The sequence below is a fragment of the Hemiscyllium ocellatum genome, chromosome 29 (assembly GCF_020745735.1).
Source record: "Hemiscyllium ocellatum isolate sHemOce1 chromosome 29, sHemOce1.pat.X.cur, whole genome shotgun sequence".
Taxonomy (NCBI): Eukaryota; Metazoa; Chordata; class Chondrichthyes; order Orectolobiformes; family Hemiscylliidae; genus Hemiscyllium; species Hemiscyllium ocellatum.
Genome location: NC_083429.1, coordinates 3,357,258 through 3,377,718, shown reverse-complemented (window position 1 = coordinate 3,377,718; position 20,461 = coordinate 3,357,258).

Below are 20,461 nucleotides of genomic sequence, written 5' to 3'. Positions count from 1 at the left end.
TTACAAACTGATCAGACAGATTAGGAACTAGGGTCATAAGAACATGAACAAGAAATGTGCTGTGGCCTCGAAACAACAAATGGCACTGGGCACAACACAGATGGGTACGTGCAGAAGTTGTGATTGCTAAAGAAAATTGATGTAAATTTTATTGTTGCCAACTTGATGATCACACTGGATGATGGATCGCGGTATGATTCACACAGCAAAAGGTTGTGAAAGAATGAAAGTTTCGTTTCATTGGAAACGTTTTCTGTGGTTCTATTCCAATTGACCTTTTGAATTACTGATCAGAACTTTGTGTGGAGTTGCATTAAAATTCACAATCCTACTGGATATACTACTGCACCCAATCTCTCCTTATTTGTTTCACTTTCATTCGATGTAAGTTCATAAAGTCAAGATGGAATGAAAGGAGGAAAGAAAAATTGCACTCCTTTTCATTATCACAATTTAAGTTACAACAGAATCAAGTTGCTTTATTTCGACTTTGATGTGGTGTCGATTTATCAAAAATCTCTGGTGCAATGAAGGACAAGAGGAAGATTCTACATCCAATGTATACTAAAGATGCGAGGCACAAATGAAAACCACAATTGCGTTTGATTGAAGTAACAGCCAGAGTAGGATTCAACTCCACACATGCACAATGAAAGAGCAACCTGTCGCATAAACATCAGGGTCATTTCAGCCAATGCCAAAAGATCTCACATGTGACCACATAAAGATTACATGTGTTGCAGCTAGGGGATAACAAATTCCATGAGCGGAATCGAATCCACAACATTGTGTTTCTGTTTTCAGCGGAATTATAATATCAGCAAAATACAAGAAATTGACCTCGTCCTTGGAAGGAATGCCGGTCCTTGATTCATTCCGAGTCGGACCTGTCTCAGAATGAACCAGCAAACATGAAATTCCCGTCACATTCACACGCACACTGAGTCTTTATGTATAATTCCTTCAGACAGTTTCTCTCTCACGTGACGAAGTATATATGGAGAGAGAAGTGAAGATAATGTTTTAGCTCAATAGTCTTTCTCATATGGCTGAACCTGAACTGGGTAAAATTGCCGGAAATGCAGTTTTGTTCGTTTCGTTTATTGCAATGATCGGAAGTGAATTAGATTTATATGATTGTAACGTTTAATGATACACTCATTTTTGCTCCGAATTGATTTCAGCTTAAAGGAAATACTGATGAGAAAAACAGAAGTTTAAACGACAAAATAAGATGGCAGTTTTGATGCTCAGTTACTTTGGCAGATTTCAGTGGGTATCAATTGAACCCAACATCATGACGATTGTCCTCCCATCTTTTAGACATGTGAATAAAGCAGGAAATCGATCTCGAAGAGACGGGTCACTTCCTATTCATTATGGAATACCCTTCCTTGACAATATACAAAATCTGTTCAGTTCCATTTATAATGCTTCATGTGGAATATTAATAGAAATCTTTCAAAACTCTTGAGGTTTTTAGCTGAATCTTATTCAGCTGCATACGTCTACGATATTTCTTTACATCTAAAGTCGTCCAAATTAGACATTGTGTCCTCGCACCTTCCACCACCCACACCTCACTTTTGCACTTTTACCTGGCCACAGGCTGTCTCTCTCTTGGTGAAACTCACTGCTTCTGTGTCTCTAAATGTGCATTTCCAAATATTTTGGAAACGGATTCTCTGAGTTACAGAACTTCGGCTCCCATTATTTCTTTGTCCTACGTCGATAGTTTTGAAAGCCTGACCTTCAGAAATTTCGGAACTTGAAAAAGTGAATTTACCACCTATTTACTCCCTCCAAACCTCAAATACTCTGGAAAACTTCTATTAGGGTTTTTTTGGTTTAGTTTCAAGTTTTCCAAGGCACAAATAAATAAATTCTCATCCCCAGTAAACCCTGTAACCATCGTCTCTAATGTCTTAGCGGCCCAGTAAATGCTGGCAGGGTCCTCTCTGATAGAATCACATATCCCCTACAATGCAGAAAATACAGTTCAGTCAATCGAGTCTGTGGGGACATTCTGAACAGCATCTCAACAAGATCTAGCTCCCGTCTCTATCCCCGCAGGCCTCTGGCTTGTGATTTCAAATAAAACTGCTGGAATAAAACCTGGTATCGTGTAACCGCTGACCTTATCACTGCGTTACCAATGAATAATTCAGTTAACTTACTGAATTCACTCCCTAGACACATCAGCGCAATTTAACATGGCCAATTCACCTAACCTACAGACTTAACAGCATTGCGAACCACTGAGCAAATGTACCATCACATTGAACACTATCTGTATTATGTATCATGGCTTTACACACTGGTAACTCCACCTAGTGAAAGCATGCTGCGCCCACCAACACGAATTCAATGCATCCAAACGCGGTTCTACGCTGTACAACCTCATTAGTTCTGCTGGAAATGATTCTGCACTCAGATCTGAAGGGATTTACTCTGTTTTCTTCCTCAGATGTCTGCTTTAAATAAACACATCAGTCAGGAACAACTCTATGTAATGGTTTTCGTTGCAAAGCAAGCACTATGTGCAGTTTGCTGAAGTTACGTGTTTTCACTTTCACTGGCACTCTCTCTCCCCAGGAGCTGCAGTCCTTCCCCAGCTGATTCAGACAGCACTGTCCTTCCTTAACATATCCAATCGAGAATGGAAGGTCAGGTATTAATAACCTTCAGTGGGGAACAGAGCGACGGGTTTAAAACCTGTACGATACCCCCAACGGAGAATTCAGTCCGGTGACAGGAAGGAACAGTAATCATGATACTGTGGAGGACAATAACGTCGAAGGAGGCCCTTCAGCCTGTTTTGGCTACAATTTTCCTACACAGCTGTTTAACGATCTGAATCAAATTTTCCATGATTTAGTACATAGTCTTATATGTTTTGGCATAACAAATTCACATCGGTATTTTTTTCAGGTTAGAAGGGTTTCTGCCACTATGACCCTTTCCGCAAATCTACTCAAACCTTTCTGCCTTTTCCCGAAAACTCCTGGCCCCAGTGTTCGATCCCTCCATCAATAAGAAACGCTTCTTTCAGTCTATCCTATCCATATCCCTCATTATTTTATACATCTCAGTCATGTCTTCTCCAATCTCCTCTGCTCGGCGACAAACAGCCCCAATCTGTCTAATTTATCCTCACAACTGAAACTCTTCAGCTCAGACAATATCACAGTGAATCTCTCCTGCAATATTCCCAGTGAGATCACATCCATGTTCTTCTGTGAATTGCAGAACTGTACACAGTAATGTAGGTAGAGCCGAATGAACTTTTTTTACGATTCTGTTACATTATGAGGGCGTCGCTGGTTCGGCAGTATTTATTGATATCCCTAATTGCACAGCGGGCCGTTGACACTCAACCATATTGCAGTGAGTGTGGAGTCACATGGAGGCCCGAATAGGTAAGAATGGCAATTTCATTCCTTAAATGACGTCAGATAGATTTTGTTTCAACAATTGGCCATAGATTTATAGGAGTTATTAGATTCGTAATTCTAGATATTTATTGAATCCCAATTCTACCACCTAGTATGGTCAGAGTCAAACCCCAGTCCCTGGTGTCTGAATTAACAGTCCAGTGGTCAGCGGTAATAGCACTCGGCCATTGCAGAAAAGCAGTGAAATTGATCGTATCCAATGAAGTCGCTTTTCCGTGATACTCTTCTGTGCCATTTCCCTGAGCTTGACCCACCACTCCCCCCGCCGTCCAATAATCTCTTGTCCACGTCGATAAAAGCTGCTACATGAGTATTGATCTCACAACAGTGGAAACCAAATGGATTAAATTGTCTGCAGGTCCCGATGGGGGTTGGGGCACGTTCAACCAGCAACAGTGACCGCAGCCACACAGACTGAATCAGTATCAGTATGAGAGTCAGTGTTAGATTCTGCAGTGCGTTAAAGAAATAGGAAATGACTCCACAAACACATGATGAAAGATCAGCGTTCCGAATGCTAGTGCTTGAATTAAACCTGTAAGATCATAACCTGCTGTCGGGTGATTTTTAACTTTGTACTCCATAGTCCAACACCGGCATCTCCAAATTAATCAAATGGGGGTATGGGATGGAACGTTCGGTTAGTGATCGGAGGAGGGAAGAAATCTCTGAGAACGGGTGGATTTGAATTCTGACATATGAAATACAGAGATGTGAGCGAACAGAACTTGAAGGATAAAAGAAACATCACTTTCGAGAAAATTGCCGTGTTAAAACAACTAATTCCTTTGTTTTTCACAAAAGACTGGGACAAATAGAGCGATTACTGCCGTGACTTGGATTCAAACAGAGGGTGCTGCGGTCAGAACGCAGAGTACTGACCACTGTATGATCACGGCATCCCACAGATGAGCACGCAAAGCCAGCAGCAATAAGTACAGTATCATAAGAAATGTTAAGCAGAGCACCAGATGCACAACATCAGTGCTTAGCGAACATTGGCAGATATGTGGGAACTCAGAATGGGCTGACCGTTGAACATCAGTGCCCCAAGTGGCTGTGGTGACTCCATCGTTAATATGCTGAAGGCTGAGACAAATAGATTTCTCCAAAACATTAAAGTCTCCAGAGACAGTGCAGCTTTTGTTGAAATGTATGCTGCAATACCAATGCAGTTTATCATCGGCTTCTTCACCTGCTCCCCACACAAGGCAGTAACCACTGCTGCCACAGAGTCACAATTCCCAGCCCCAGAATCAGAGGAACTGAGTGGCGCAGTCGCGAAGACCCAACTTGAAATCGGGATGGGAATGAGTTCGCAGAGATACTCAATGGCTCCAGTGACACAACCGGAGAATGCATGTTATTTCTATGACGGTTCAGAGGCGCAAGCAATTCCGAGGTTGGGAGTGCTACTGGTCAAAGGCGGGGTAGGAGGGAAAATTTGTTCCCGATTATAATAACATAGCAATCTACAGTGCATCTTGCTAAGACAGCTGTGTACCACAACTAGAGCGTGGGCGAGGGGTTTGAAATTTGATTTTACTTCACTATCACCCACTTCCCTGGAATGAATTGCTTTCACCATTTTTATTTCCAATTGTTTGATATCTCCCTGCACTCTGCAGCTTTCATCCACATGGTTAATTGCGTGATTAACTGTTATATGACCTACACAATGCTAAATCACGGCCACTTCAAGTAAATATGAATCATTGATCTATATGGGAAAGCAGTGTACCACACAGCAGGCATGCTTCGTAGGTTTGCAGGCGACATCGGAATTTTAGACAATGAGGATGATTATCTGAGATTCAAAAGGATCTTAATCCAATGAGTCGTTGGATTAAAAAAATGTAACATGGAGTTCAATCTGGATAAATGGAAGGTATTGTATTTTGATACAACAAAAAGAGTAGGGCTTCACGTCGTGTTGGAGAACACGGAAGCTCGGGATGCAGGTACGTAATTCCTTATAGTTTGCATCACATACAGACAGGATGGTTCAAAGGCATTTAACTTACTTCCCTTCATCGCTTTGTCCTTTGTGTATACTAGCTGGGACGTTATGTTCAAGTTTTTAAGGACATTGATGAGGTCTCATCTGGAATATAACGTCCAGTTCTGGTCACCCAGTTGTAGGAATGATATTATTCAGCTGAAGCAGGTTCAGAAAAGGTATACACGCATGTTGTCCTGTGTGGAATGTTTGAGTTATAATGAAAGGCTGGATAGGCTGAGACTATTTTCAGATTCGAGATTGGGGTGTTGAAAAACCACAACAGGTAAGGGCAGCATGCGAGGAGCAGGAAAATCAACTTTTCGTGAAAGTGTCGTTCATCAGGCTCTTGCCCGAAGTGTCGATTCTCCAGCTCCTCAACTGCTGCCTGACCTGCTGTGCTTATCCCGCACAACACTCTCGACTCTGATTTTCATGTGCAGTTTTCACTTTCTCCTAGTTGAGACGGTTTTCACTCTAGGTTAAGGGTTTGAGTGGCGACCTGACAGAAGCTTGTGAGAGGTAAGTTAGAGTTAACGAAAGCGGCCTGTTCCTGGCAGGGGGTTTTCAAGACGAGAGGGCATATGTTTAAGATGAAAAGAGAGAGAACTTAAAAAAAAAATGTGAGGCATTTTTCTAGAGAAGGTGTTTGACGTGTGCAATTAACTTACTGAGGAAGTGATGGATGAGGGTCTATTTGCAACATTTAAAGTACAATTGGATCCAAACATAAATGGGAAATTTGGATTTTTAAAATTTTTTTTTTCATGACTAACACATCAGCTATTTCCCAGAGGACAGCTAAGAGCCAACCGCGATATTATCCATCTTGAGTCTCCTGTGGGACAGAGCAGATGAATATGACAGTTTTCTTCCCGAAATCAAATGCGACTTTTTCCACGCGACTGATTCAGGTCATCACGAGACTCTCCAATTCCAGGTGCATATTGAATTCAAACTCCACCATCTGTCATGCCAGGACCTGAACCTTTTGTCCCCAAGATATTACCTGGGTTTTTGGATTAGCAACATAGTAATAAAACTACAAGGGCATTACAACCTCTCAGCGAGTACAGTAGGATGCAGACGGGACAGGATTAGTTTGGCTGTATGTTCAGCATGGACGAGTTGGACTGACAGGCCTGTTTTCATGCTGTATGACTCTATCACTGACGCTGCGGAACAATTAGCTGGTTGGGGTTAACAGCAGCATTGACAGCATAATCGAACACCTGATGGGACATGTAATCCTGTGGCGTCTCCGGAGGTTGTTTTGCTCAGTGACCCCTTCCCACACACAGGACTGGTGAACGGCCTCTCCCCAGTGTTACTGATTAGATGTGTTTTCATTTCTGTGGTTAATTGAGTCCCTGCCAGCAGTTCCCACATTGCCCTGTTTTCAAATTCAAATTGCGCCCACAAAAATACAAATTCCGTTTTCCATGTTGTTAATGTGTTTTCATTCTTTCTCATTCACCCTCAGGGTATGATTATGACTGGCCAGGACAACATTTATTCTTCGTCCCTCGTTCGTTGCTGCCTGGCTGCACCACAAACCCGGGTGTGATCCCAGCCTCGGGTCTCTGTCTGTGGGCAGTCTGTACATTTTCTGCGTGTTTGTATTTTTATTTCTCCCTCTGACCAAAGATGTGCCAGTTACAGGGATCAACAATGGGAAATGCAGGCTTATGGGACAGGGAATACCGTGTGGTCTGATAGGATGCGCTTCGGATGTACCGTGTGGACTGGAAGGGCTGACAAGCCTGCTTCCCCACACAGTGGGGATTCCTGAATTGAGGGTCAGCTCATGTTTTTTTTCTGGTCCTGGAGTCTCTCGCAGGCAGGACTGGGTGAAGATGATAGAATCCCCTGCATAAGGGACATGAACGAATGGGATTGAAAGAATTAAAGTTATTATCTCTGTTTCTCAGGTCAGGCTTGCAAACCAGGTTTTATTCGTCGAACTTAAACATCACCGTTTCCGTGTCGCAGTCGCCAAAGATGACAAGTTTAAAATATCACCCCAACACCACCTTTTCCAGTTTGAAGTCTTGACTGTGTGGAAGAAACTGATACTGAGCTGATGCAAGCAAATGCAGCTGCCACCGCCAGTGTGGGAAACACAGATCCAAACAGCAAATCATCTTTTAAACCCAACATTGCAAAGTTAAGGGATCAACACGCTCCAGTTGTGCCACTCAGCTGTCTTAGCAAGATGCAGCGTAGATCGCTATGATAGTATAAACGGGTACAACCATTCCCTTTATCAGAGCACACACAACCTAGGAATTTCTTGAGCCTCTATACCATCATAAAAGGACTGCACCTCACCTGTTGCATCACTGGAGCCAGACAGTAACTCCACGACTCATTCCCATCCTTATTTCTTTTTGGATCTTGGCGACTGTGCCGCAGTTTCTCAGATTCCGAGGCAGTGAACTGGGATTATGTGTGATTATCTGCAAAACTGGTTACAACTTAAGGAAACTGGTGAAATCGCTGATGTTGAGCTAAAATGCTATTGAAGCATACATTTCAACAATATCCTGTACAATCTCACTTTTCAACATTCTCATTCAAGGGATCTCCACAGCCTCTGAGGACATCTAACTGAAAGATTCAGCTCATTCTCAGTTCCTACATGTCTGTCACTGTTCGCTGAGTACTGATATTGTACATTTGCTGTTCTTCCGAACATTTCCTCTGCTAGTATACTTATTGCTGCTTGAAAGCATCCTGTTCTGTGGTTACCTTGATCGTGGTTGTCGGTATTTTGCATTGTGATTACAGCAACCTCGATTTGAAACCAAATCACGGCACTAAGTGTCCTCTCCGTTGTCCTTTTTTGTGACACATGCTAAGAAATTAATTGTTTTACCTTCAAATTCGGCTCTTTCACATCTCTGCGTTTCATCTATCAGGATTGAAATAGCCATTGTCGGGAGATTTCCCTTCTACCCATGATAATTAAACCTCCTTTCCGTCCCTCCTCCCATTTCTCTGAGGCAATGCACAATCTATCACTCTCTTTCACATTCATATTGTTCTGTCTGTACTGATGCTGCGGTGACTGTTGTCGGGTGAAAGTGCCCCAATACCACCACCGGGACTTCCAAACAAGTCGATCCGTTTGGATAACGCAGTTATGAAATCAATCCCCATGTAGCAGCTTTTACTGACTTAGGACAGAGACAATTGGAGTGTCAGGCTCATGGAAAATACCTCGTGCAGTTTTGGTGAAAAGACATTTTATCGGAACAGATCAGCTTTGTGGCTTTCTGCATTGGTCTTGTGGTAATTTCATAGGATTGATATTCCAGAGACCAAGGTAATAGTCTGTGTACTCGAGCTTGAATCCCACTGTAGCATGATCGTCAAATTGAGATTCAATCAATATCTGCAATGAAGAATCTAATACTACTAAATATCCATTGACAATTGTTGAACAAAAATCTGTTTCATTGATGTCATTTCGGGATAGAATTTGCTATCCTTACTTGTTCTGGGCTGCATACAATTTCAAACTCACAACAATATGGTTGAGTCTGAACTGCCGTCTGGGTAATTCGGAATGGGTAATAAATTCTGCTTAGCCAGAATCGCCCTCACACTAATTCAGGAATTTTAAAACAAATGCTCATTAGGCTCACGAAAGAGTGTTGTATGCAGTTTTGCAAGTCACATTATAGCAGGGATGTGATCACACTGAGAAAATTGGGGGCGTTGTTTACCAGGATATTGTTTGGGCTGAGGAGTTTCAATTAAGAAGAAAGATAAGGCAGAGTGGAGTGTTTTTCGCAGTGCAAAGAAGATGTAGACAAGATATGATTGAGTTAGGGTATGGAGAGGGTTGACTGAATGAGTTTCCATTGATGAAGGGATCGATCGGCAGAGGCCAGAGATTTAAGGAAATTAGGCTGAATAGTTTGAGAAGATGTGTGGAAAAGCTTTATCAGGCCGCAGGGGGTTGGAAGTTGGAATACGTTGTCTGCATTGTTCTGTAAGGCAGAAACACTAATGACCTGAATAAATATTCAGACGTGAATTTGTGATGCCAAAATATATAAGGCTGGAATAAACATAGTCAAATGGGATTCAGTTCCTTAAGCAGTTGTTTTTGACAAGTGTGGCCACAATTAACTTAAGGGTCTCCTTTGACACTCTTGTCCTTGGTAGTATAATGGTTAGTGTCCCCGCCTGTCACAGGGCTCAATTCTTCACTGGGGACAGTGTAAATGTTTTAAAACTGTCGCTAAATTCCCAAGTGCGAGTATTGATACCAGTCCTTCAATTCTCTATGGGGCATGTCATAGGAAGGAAACTGCTGCCTGAATCAAGGTGGGGAAGGTCTGCAGTTCTCAGGGAGGCAGAGTGTCATTGAGGGTACAAACACGTGACTTCTGCAAGCTGCATCTTGTGACTGTGTTGGAATGAAAATCATTTGACAGAATTGTTTCAGATTGAAGTGTTTCCTCGAAGCACGAAGGTGAGGAATAAACAGGGGAAAAAAATTGAAATATGAGTGCAGAAACACTTCCCGCAGCTCGAATGAAATAGTAACGTAGAGGATATTGTTTCGATACATTGAATATGGGTTGATTTGCATTGATGAGGCTGAGTTACCAGGGTATAAAGCCATTATAAATGATACAGTATTTGCTCACTATGATGGAACATTGACTCAGCAATTTGTTCTGCAATTCGTCGGAGGGTTAGGTTGATTGGCAAAGTTAACTTGCCCTCTCGTGTCCAGGGATTGAATTAATCATGTTAAGAATGAATTAACCATGGGTTACCCGGGGACAAGGTCAGAAGGCCAGGTTATAGTCCAACAGGTTTATTTTAAATCGTAAGGGAGATGGCTTCCCCTTCTTCAGGTGATATATATGGGAATAGGGAGGAGAACTAGGTCTGGGTGAGATGCTCTTCAGAGTGTCGACACCGGCTCGATTGACTTAAATGCCATATCTGCACTGTAGGATTATGTGATTCTATCGGAGAGGATAATGATTGTGTTTACTGGGGTGTAAAGCCATCAGACACGATGCTGACGGGGTGTACTGAGGATGAGATTTTATTCAGTAGTTGCCTTGGAAAATTTACAACAGTTATCCCTGTACTGAGGAAGACTTAATGAGGCTTTTTCAGATATGAAATGTTTAGACAGAGGAGATAGGTGGAAAATTCCCTCTTTCAAGTGAGTAAACATCTCGACGTCAGGCATTCAAAGCCTTTGATAAAACGTTTGAAGGACCAAGAAATAATGAGAGCAGAATCGCTGTCACTCCGATAATCCGTTTTTAAAAATATTTGGAAAGGCACATTTGGTGACATACAAGGAATAAATTTCACAATGAGAGAGACAGCGTGTGGCTAGATAAAGGTGTTGGGCTGGGATGTAGTCGGTCGGAAGTTGCGGCGAAGCAATGTCTAAGTTGGTTGACTTTAAATATAAAGACATTTCGTAAACACGTGCAGCTGAATAAGAGGTGGTTCCAAAAACTTTAGATTTGAAAGATTTGGCATAATATTCCACCTAAACCATTGTAAATGGAACTGAGTGGATTTTACTTATTGTGAAGTGAAGATATTACATGTTGAAAAGGAAGTGAACAGTTGCTTGGAGATCTACTTCCTGCTTTAATCATATGCGTTAAAGATGTGAGAACAAACACAATGATGTTTGATCCATTTAATACTCGGTGAAATATGCCAAAGCAATGAGCAACAAAGCTGATGGGTTTTCTTCTGCAATTTAACCCTTTGTTTTTCTCAGCAGTATTTTCCTTAAGCTTAAATAAAGTCGTAGCAAATTTGAATGCAACATTTATCATTCCAATGAGATAAATCTAATTCACTTCAATTATTTCAATGAACATTGTGAGGTTGCAGCAAAATTAAAATTAAACGAACAAAACAGTGTTTCTTGCAATTTAATCCGTTTCAGGTTCAGCCATATGAGAAAGGCCATTATTTCCCTCTCCATGGCTGCTTCTTCACGTGAGAGAGAAAGTGACTGAAGAAATTACGAGTCAAATGTAGGTGTGTATATGACGGAAAATTCTTGTTCTATGTTTCACTCTGACACACTTCTGACTCAGAATGTATCACTGACAGCTATTCATTCTGCGAACGTGGGTATTTATTGGTATTTGTTATTATTATAATTCTGGTGAAAGCAGAAACACAATGGTGTGGATTCGATTCCACTCTGGAAATTTCTCATCCATGGCTTTCACCATATGTAACCTGATGAGGTCACATGTCACCCCTCTACAAAACGTGTGGAGGAAACTGAGCGATTACGGTGGTGGGTTGTTATACTGCTGTGCTCCACATTCACGGCTTAGAGTCACACTCTGGTTCCTAACTTCACAAACCGCTCCAGCAGTTTTTCTTTGCACCTCACACATCTGGTATACATTGGATCGAGGGTCTTGTTCTTGCCCTTCACTGCACGGGAGTTTCACGAAAATTCGACACCACATGAAAGTTGAAATGAAGACTGAGAGCAGTCATTCTATTCAGTTGTACATTAAATTGGTGTAATAGGAAGGAACGCCTTTTTATTTCCACCCTACATTCCATCTTGCCTTTCTATGAATTTATATCGAAATAAAGAAAATCTAATAACAATAGATCGGGAGCACTAGTTAATCCAGTGGGGTTGTTCATGAGTATTTTAAACAAACACTTCACACAATGATCTGATCAGTATTTCAAACAGTAACTCGGAAATGGAACCGCAGAAAACTTCTCCAATGAAACGAACCATTCATTCTTCCACAAATTTCTGCTGTGTGTGAATCATACAAAGATCCATCATCCAGCGAGATCACTGACTTGCCAACTGTATAAGGTCTACCAACTTTCTTCAGTAATCACACCTTCTGTACACAACCACCTGTGCTGTGACAAGTGTCATTTGTTGCACCCAGGCTACAGCACATTTCTTCTTACTGAGTTTATGAGGCTTGTTCCTGATCTGCCTGATTTGTTTAAATTAACGTTTCCTATGACTTCAGCCCAGCCCCTCACAATTCTGAACTTATGAATAAAATAAGGCGTTAGAACAAATGTTAAACAAAATGGAAGAATGCCACTCAGCCCATCGAGTCTTCCCCATCATTCAACAATCTCATGGTTGATATGATAATCTTCAACTCCTTTCTGCTCACTTACATCGACAAAGTTTCATTATCTTTCTGATTTACTATCTGGCACAGTTTGAAAATACCCAATAACTCAACCTCAACAGTGGGTGCCGCAGAATTACCACAGACTTTCTGGCAACTGAGCAGAGAAATTACTCATGATTTTTTAATTAAATAGGCAATATCTAATTCTGAGCTCATGTCGATTGGTGCTCTCCTCACACCATAGGGCAAGCCACCTACCTGTATCTACCCTGGCAAGATCCAGTGAATATTGAACGTTTATAAATTTTATTATGGGATTATAGAGCTCCCCTCCACCTCCTTTGTTTCAAGGAGAATAATCGCAGCCTAACCAATCATTCCACGAAGCTCCAGTTTATACAGAGTTGGCAACACGTTTGTAAATCTCTGCTGGCCCTTACTGCGTCCTTACGTATTTATAAGACAGCTGGAGAAATTTTGGCGAGGAAACGTGTTGAAATTTCAGGCGCAAACGGCAATTGAACTTGAAATCAGGAAGCGATTGGAATCGGATTGATCCACAGAAGAACCAAATACAGCAATGATATCTCTGACAAATGAGAATCGAATCATATTCGATTGATATTCAATAGCTTCATTGTAACTGAATTCCTCCGTGTAATCGTTCTGGGAGCTAGTATTTAGGAGAAAAGGAACCTGACCGCCCATATAAAGAAGTTGACTACAATAACATGTCTGTCAGTCGACGTTGTTTGATTATTAACTGAATTCTCTTCTCCGTGAAGCCTACATTGTCCGCAACGCACAAAATAGGTTTTTAACAGAACTGGCTCCATTTGCCTAGGTGGGTGCATCTTCAATACCACTGACGGAACAGGACACCGTCCACGACACTGCAGTCACTCAACTGTACATTCTTCAGTAACTGAACATTTATTCCCTTATTTGCTAAGGCACAATTGCTGCCGAGTGCACCAAGTAGAAGACTCACTGGAGTACGTCATCCAGGTTTTGTTGACAGAACCTTCAATGTTCAAAAACTTTACCGACTATAATACAAGATTAAAGATGTACTGAAATGTCACCGTTTGCAAATTACCCCTCCAAGGCACATACAGCATAACTTCGAGAGGAATCATTGGTAAATTCATTGAGTGATGAAGCGGTCTTGATGGCCAAAGAGTTATACTTCAGCCCTCCATCTTTCATCATACAATTTTTTTTTTAAAATGACTATTGCATTGATCAGACTTGTGCACATTCCTTTAGTTGTTTCAAAAACTGGCGCTTGCTAAATATCGAATATCATCCTTAGCCTGTGGTCAACAATAGAAAATCTCCAGCAACCCTGTCGAACATCTGATCTACCTATCCAACAATCTTCAGAGATCTGTGAATGTCCACTCCAAGATCTCTTTGTTCCTGTACATCACTCAGAATCCTCGCGGTTATTGTTGCAACTCCCAAATTCATTACCACTTATTGGTCTGGATTCAATTACATTCACCATTTTCTCTTTCGACCAGATTGTTACATCCCAGTGGTCCCTGACATTATTCATCATAGTCACCTACACAACCAATTGTTGTATCTTCTATAAACTTCTAAATCATGACTCCTAAAGCTAAATTTGAACTATTGATCTACATCAGGGAACAGTGGTACTCCATTGGAAACAGGCATTCAAGCATGGTTCATTTTTGGATGGGATGAACACCTGAAATAACAGCAGAATCGGACCCTTGCTGTCATTTGTACACCTGATGGTGATGCTGCAGGTAGGTGCCAGACTGATTCCTTCTCACATGTGGGAGTGGTGAATGACCTGCCCAATTTGTGACTGAGTAAGTGAGTTTCCACTTGAGTGGGTAATTCAATCCCTTCCTGCAGACCTGCCCGCATGGCCCTGACTTCATTGCGGTGTGGGTAGCCTTGTGTCTGTTTAGTTTGGACAATCAGTTGAATTTTAGGCCACGCTGAGATGACTCCCAAATATCCCCGTCATCCATGTATCTTATTTATCCTTCCTTATTCTCCCAAGGAGTGTGACCATCATAGTCGGGACAGCACATGTTGGTCATCCTTAACACTCCTTGACCTGAGTCAGAGGGAATTTATGGGTGAACCGTACTATTGTGCGGCTGGAGTCCTATATTGGCAAGTCTCGTTAAGGACGGCAGATTTCCCTTTTGAAGGGAAATGAATGAATGGGTTTTCAGCAAATTAAAACTTTTTGTCACTCTTCCTCTGAGCGGGTATACATTCCAGATTGTATTCACCAGATATAATCAGCACCAGCTGCCATGCTCCATTCTCCAAGGGCTGCTGGCCCAAAAATCGCCATTATATTTGCAGATGACACGAAGATTGGTGGAGTAGCAGAAAGAATAGGGGACTGTCAAAGAGAGAAGGAGAATAAAGATAGACAGGAGAGTTGGGCGGAGAATTGGCAGATAGAGTTGAATCCCGGAAAATGCGATGCAATGCATTTTGGGAAGTCTAATTCTCGAGTATACTGTAAACGGAAGAGCCTTGGGTAATGTTGATGAGCAGAGAGATCTGGAAGTTCAGGTCCTTTGTACCCTGAATGTAGCTGCACAGGTGGATCGAGTGGACAAGATGACATATGGCGTGCTGGCCTACACCGGACGGGGCATTGAGTATAAGAGGTGGCAGGTCATGCTAAAGTTGGACAAGAGTTCAGTTCAACCGCATTTAGAATGCTGCGTACTGTTCTGCTCGCCAAATTACCAAAACGATGTACACGTTTATGAAAGAGTGCAGAAAAAGGTTATGAGGATGTTGTCCGGTGTGGAAGGTGCTAGCTCCGAAGAGAGGTTGAGTAGGTAATGTTTGTTTTCATTAAAAAAAGACGAGATTGAGGGGGACCTGATTGACGTCTACAAAATCTTGAAGAGTGTTCCCGGGGTGGATAAAGGTAAGCATTTTCCCAAGTTGAGGGATTCAGTAATCAGAGGTGATGCATTCAAGGTGAGAGGTGAAGAGTTTTACAGAGATCTACGTTGGAAGTATTTTACACAGAGGGTGATAGGTGCCTGGATAGTGTTGCCAGCAGAGGTAGTAAAGGGAAGCACGGTAGATTCATTTCAGGCACGTCTGGACAGATGCATGAGTAGATGGGGTACAGAAGGATGCAGTTGGTTGGAATTGGATGATAGGTTTAGACAGTGGATCAGCACAGAATTCGACGTCCAAATGGTCTGTTCTTGAGGTGTAAATTTTCTGTGTTCCCTGTTCTTCTGTGTTCTCTATACTAGCAACTTCATGCTACATTGCTACATCTCAGAGAATGACATTGTCAACTCCAATTATCACGGAGGGAATTCGAAAATGACATGCGGCTGTGTCAGAATGAAAGTGATGTACGCTGGATTCGAGGGTTTACTGGGAGCAAGAGGCTGATGTGGTGACGATGTGATCAAAAACCGCTCTTACAGTAAAAGTAACAAAACAGCGCATTGTTAAGGAAAATTTCAGAGAATGCTTTCAATTAATCGACCTCTCACTTAAGGCTCTGCTGAGCCAATCTGCAGTGCGGGTTAATGCTGCTGTTGTATTATAATAATCTAATAAACGGAGACAAATATGCCCTTGCTCCCCGCCTTTCACCAGGAGGACTCCCAGCTTTGGGATTTCATGTGCCTCTGTACCATTATAGGAGAAGCACACCCTCATTTTCAAACCAATCATTCCATTTCAATACCGTGGTTGTGGGATCATTTCTCATGTAGCAGCTTTTACAACAAGGATCATAGATTATTGGAACATCAGAATTAGGAAAAGGACACAGGGTCGCAAGAGAGGAAAAGAACATTTATTTGAAAGTACCTCTTTCTGTGGACTTCTACATCATTTCTTTCACTTGCTCATTTGGCTCTATCTAGTCTATTGTGTGCAGTTCAGTAATTTGCATAATAACACGGATATGACAGCACTGGAAATGACTCAGGACAGATTTGTCAAGATGTTGTCTGGGCAGAAGAGTTTCAATTATGAAGATATATTGGATAGTCTGGAGGTGTTTTTCTTACAGCAGAAGAAGTTGACAGGAAACATGTTTGAGATGTACAAAAAAATCAGGAGTATGGATGGGATAGACTGAAATAAACGTTTCTATTTGATTGTGAGATCGATCACGGGAGGAGGGGAGGGTGGCATAGATTTAAGGTTAGAAGAGTAAAGATTTGTGTGAATGCGCAGACAAATGTTTTGGAACAGCGGTTGGTTAAAATCTAGAACTCAGTGCATGCAAAGGCTGGAGAGGCAGAAATCCTCATAACTTTCAGAAGTATTCAGATGTGAATTTTGTGATGCCAAGATTTAAAAGTTTTCGGATAGTTAAGCAAATGTTAATTTCCAGTAATACAAAATTGGCTTCTTTTAGCATAAAATTCCTGGATAGCACCCCCGCCTGTCATTGCGTGAGAGCCGGTTCAATTCGCTTCCAGGACGTATGCTTGCATATTGGGAGGGCTCAGTGTGTAGAACTACGCCTATCCGCGCTGGAAACCCTCATTCGATTCTAGCCTTGTGTGACTGAGTGTGTGGAATTTGCACACTCATGCTCTCGCTCTCTCTCTCTCCCTTATGAGTTTCCTCTGGCTGCTCCGATTCCTTCCCACAGTGCAAAGGTGTGAAATTCAGGCCAATGGCAAACAAATTCTGAATGGACTGTAAGTGCTGTAAATCAGAGACAGAAGTCAGAATTGCAGCTCGGAGCAAACAGAATGAGCATTTCGTCTGAACTGTTTTTAATTCGCAATGTTAACTCTGATTTCTCTCCACTGATGCTTCCTGACTCGCTGAGCTTTTGGACCAATTTCTATTTTTGTTGGTGGATCATAAATGCGGATTTAGAAAGATAGAGTGGGGCAGTGAATCTCTTCCACGGCACAGTGCAGACTCAACTGGCCAAATGGTTTCTGTATGCACTGTGTCTAACTCCGTTAACTCTGTATCTATAAGTCTTTGTTCTTTTTTCAGTCTTTGTTTTTCACACGTCTCCTGTCATATGAATTGCAGAACAGGACAATCAACGTATCGTGCATAAGCCACCACCAAACCGTTACCACCTGACGACTGAAGATGATCGCCTCATATTCTGCCTTGGGATCCTGCAACCACACGGGATAAATGTGAATTTCAACGGCTTCCTTATTTCCCCTCCCCTCACATTATTAAAGTCTGAAGCATCCAACTCAGCACCACCCTCCGGACCCATACAACTCTACCCCTCTGACATATCACCTCCTCCCCTGCCTCGATCTACCATTCGCTTTCCCAGCTACCTTGCACCCAACTCCATCCCCCTCCCATTTATCTCCCAGATCCCACCAACAAGACTCATTCCTGATGAAAGACTTATGCCAGAAACGTTGATTCTCCCCATCCTCGGATGCTGCCTGACCAGCTGTTCTTTTCCAGCACCACAGTATCGCCATGTCGAAGATAGACGATCTCAGCTCAGGCTCGTTATCTGAAAGCGGAGAAGACTGAGTGAGGAAGTGATTAAGGTGCACATTTAAGTAATAGATATGTCTGATAGGAATAAAATTCTTATGGGAAGAGTTAACAACGAGGGATCTCCGTCAAACGTAGGTGAGAGCATATTAAGGAAGAACATTTACACTCTGAGAGTGTTGTGTGTTTGGAATTCACTGTTTGAAAGTGTGGTAAATCTATGCATCAGGAGTATTTAGCCGAATACTTGAGAAGTTAGAGCACACATGGATAAGGACCAGCTACTGGAAAATGTGGTGAAAGTGAACAGATGTCTGATGAAAGAACCGAATACTGTACAGAAAATACAGACCATGAAAGCATGGGAAGGGTGAAGACATGGAAACTACTGGCGATCTGTTACAAGGAGTCTGTGGAATGCTACATTCGCCAATATGTCACTGGGGCAGGATGGGGCCGCTGTGGCAGGATAGGATAAGAATAGTGCAATGCTCCTACACCAATTAGCAGAGTCAGACTGGTCTGAAAGGTTACAATGGCAGGCTGAGATAAAAACAATTAGTAAAGTCAGCTTCGCCTACTCAATATCATCATAGAAGTCTGTGACAAACGTGACAATACATCATAAGGACATGACCTTAAATAATTAATTGATAATACAGTCAGCCTGCTTAAGACGCTTGTAGACGGAAAGATATGACATTAATTATCTAATCAGTAGTTAGCAGAGTCAGCTTGGGGCAGGAAAACGTTGTGATAGATGGGGTAGCTAAGTATCTAATCATGACATGTTAGTCTGGGATGGAAGTTTATTGTACCACAGGTGGCAGTAGAATACCTAATAGTGACAGTAGAATAATGTTAAGTAAAATTATGAAAACCATTGTGGCAGAAGTAGAACGATAATGGGAACTAACACTATTGGTTTATTGTAAGGCTGGAGTGAGGTAATGCTGACTAACGCAGTTGGCCATTCTGATAAGCTAACATAACATGATTAAAGAAAAGGTACAAAGTGATGGAGTTTAATTCAGATACATGTGAGGTGCTGCACTTTGGGAAAGCAAATCTTAGCATGACTTATACACTTAATGGAAAGGTCCTAGGGCGTGTTGCTGAACAAAGAGACCTTGGAGTGCAGGTTCATAGCTCCTTGAAAGTGGAGTCGCAGGAAGATAAGATAGTGAAGAAGGCGTTTGGTCTGCTTTCCTTTTTCGGACAGAATGTTGAGTACAATAGTTGGTAGGTCAAGTTGCGGCTGTAGAGGACATTAGTTATGCCACGATTGGAATATTGCGTGCAATTCTGGTCTCCTTCCTACCGGAAAGATGTTGTGAAACTTGGAAGGGTTCAGAAAGATTTTCAAGAATGTTTCCAGGGTTTGAAGATTTGAGCTATATGAAGAGGTTGAATAGGCTGGGGCTGTTTTCCATGTAGAGTCGAAGGCCGAATGGTTACCTTATAGAGATAAACAAAATCATAAATAGACAAAGTCTTTTCCCTGGGTCGTAGAGTTCAGAACTCGAGGGCATAGGTTTAGTTTGAGAGGGGAAAGATAAAAAAAAGAGACCTAAGAAGCAGCTTTTTCACACAGAGGGTGATACGTGAATGGAATGAGTTGCCAGATGATGTGGTGGAGGCTAGTACAATTACAAAATTTAACAAGCATGTGAATTGGAAGTGATTGGAGGAATGTGGGCCAGTTGCTGGCAAGTGGGACAAGATTGGGTTGGGATATCTGGTCGGTAGGGACAAGTTGGACAGCAGGTTCTGTTTCCATGTTGCAAATCTCAATGGCTCAATGACTCTATGCCATGGAGCCTGACGTTCGGGGAGATTCAAGAATTTGTTTTCTGATTTTCACGGTTTTTGTTTGCAAATAAAAGATCTACTCCTTGAAAAACTCTCCACATCTCCTGGTGATTGTTGACATTTTCTCCACGACAACCATTACTTTGTGTGAAGTCAAATTGTAGCGAGTGCAGCTCTGTGGTGCAATGAAAAGCGTGTTAGATTTCTACAAATTTGGTAACTTTGCTTTTTTAAAGTGTTTGTGTTTGAACCGCACCAGAATTGGAGTTTAGTTCAGTTTTCAGCTGAATCATTGATTGTGCTGATTCATCGTCAATTCCTGTCGTCTAGAGTTCTCGTCCTGCTACTGACCAGAGGAACTTCCTTACCTTCTTGGTTGTGAGTTTTTACGGAATCATGATCAGACCAGAATCAGATGCTCACTTCCAAAACCTGCAAGTTTCGTGCAGAAACCCATTATCTCTAAACACGTTTCCCTCCCAAACTTGCACAGGGATTTTCGATTGCTTAAATGTCTTTGTCCCGTTGTGCGACAGGTTGTGGATGAGCTGGGGAAAGACATTGACGTGTTTGGT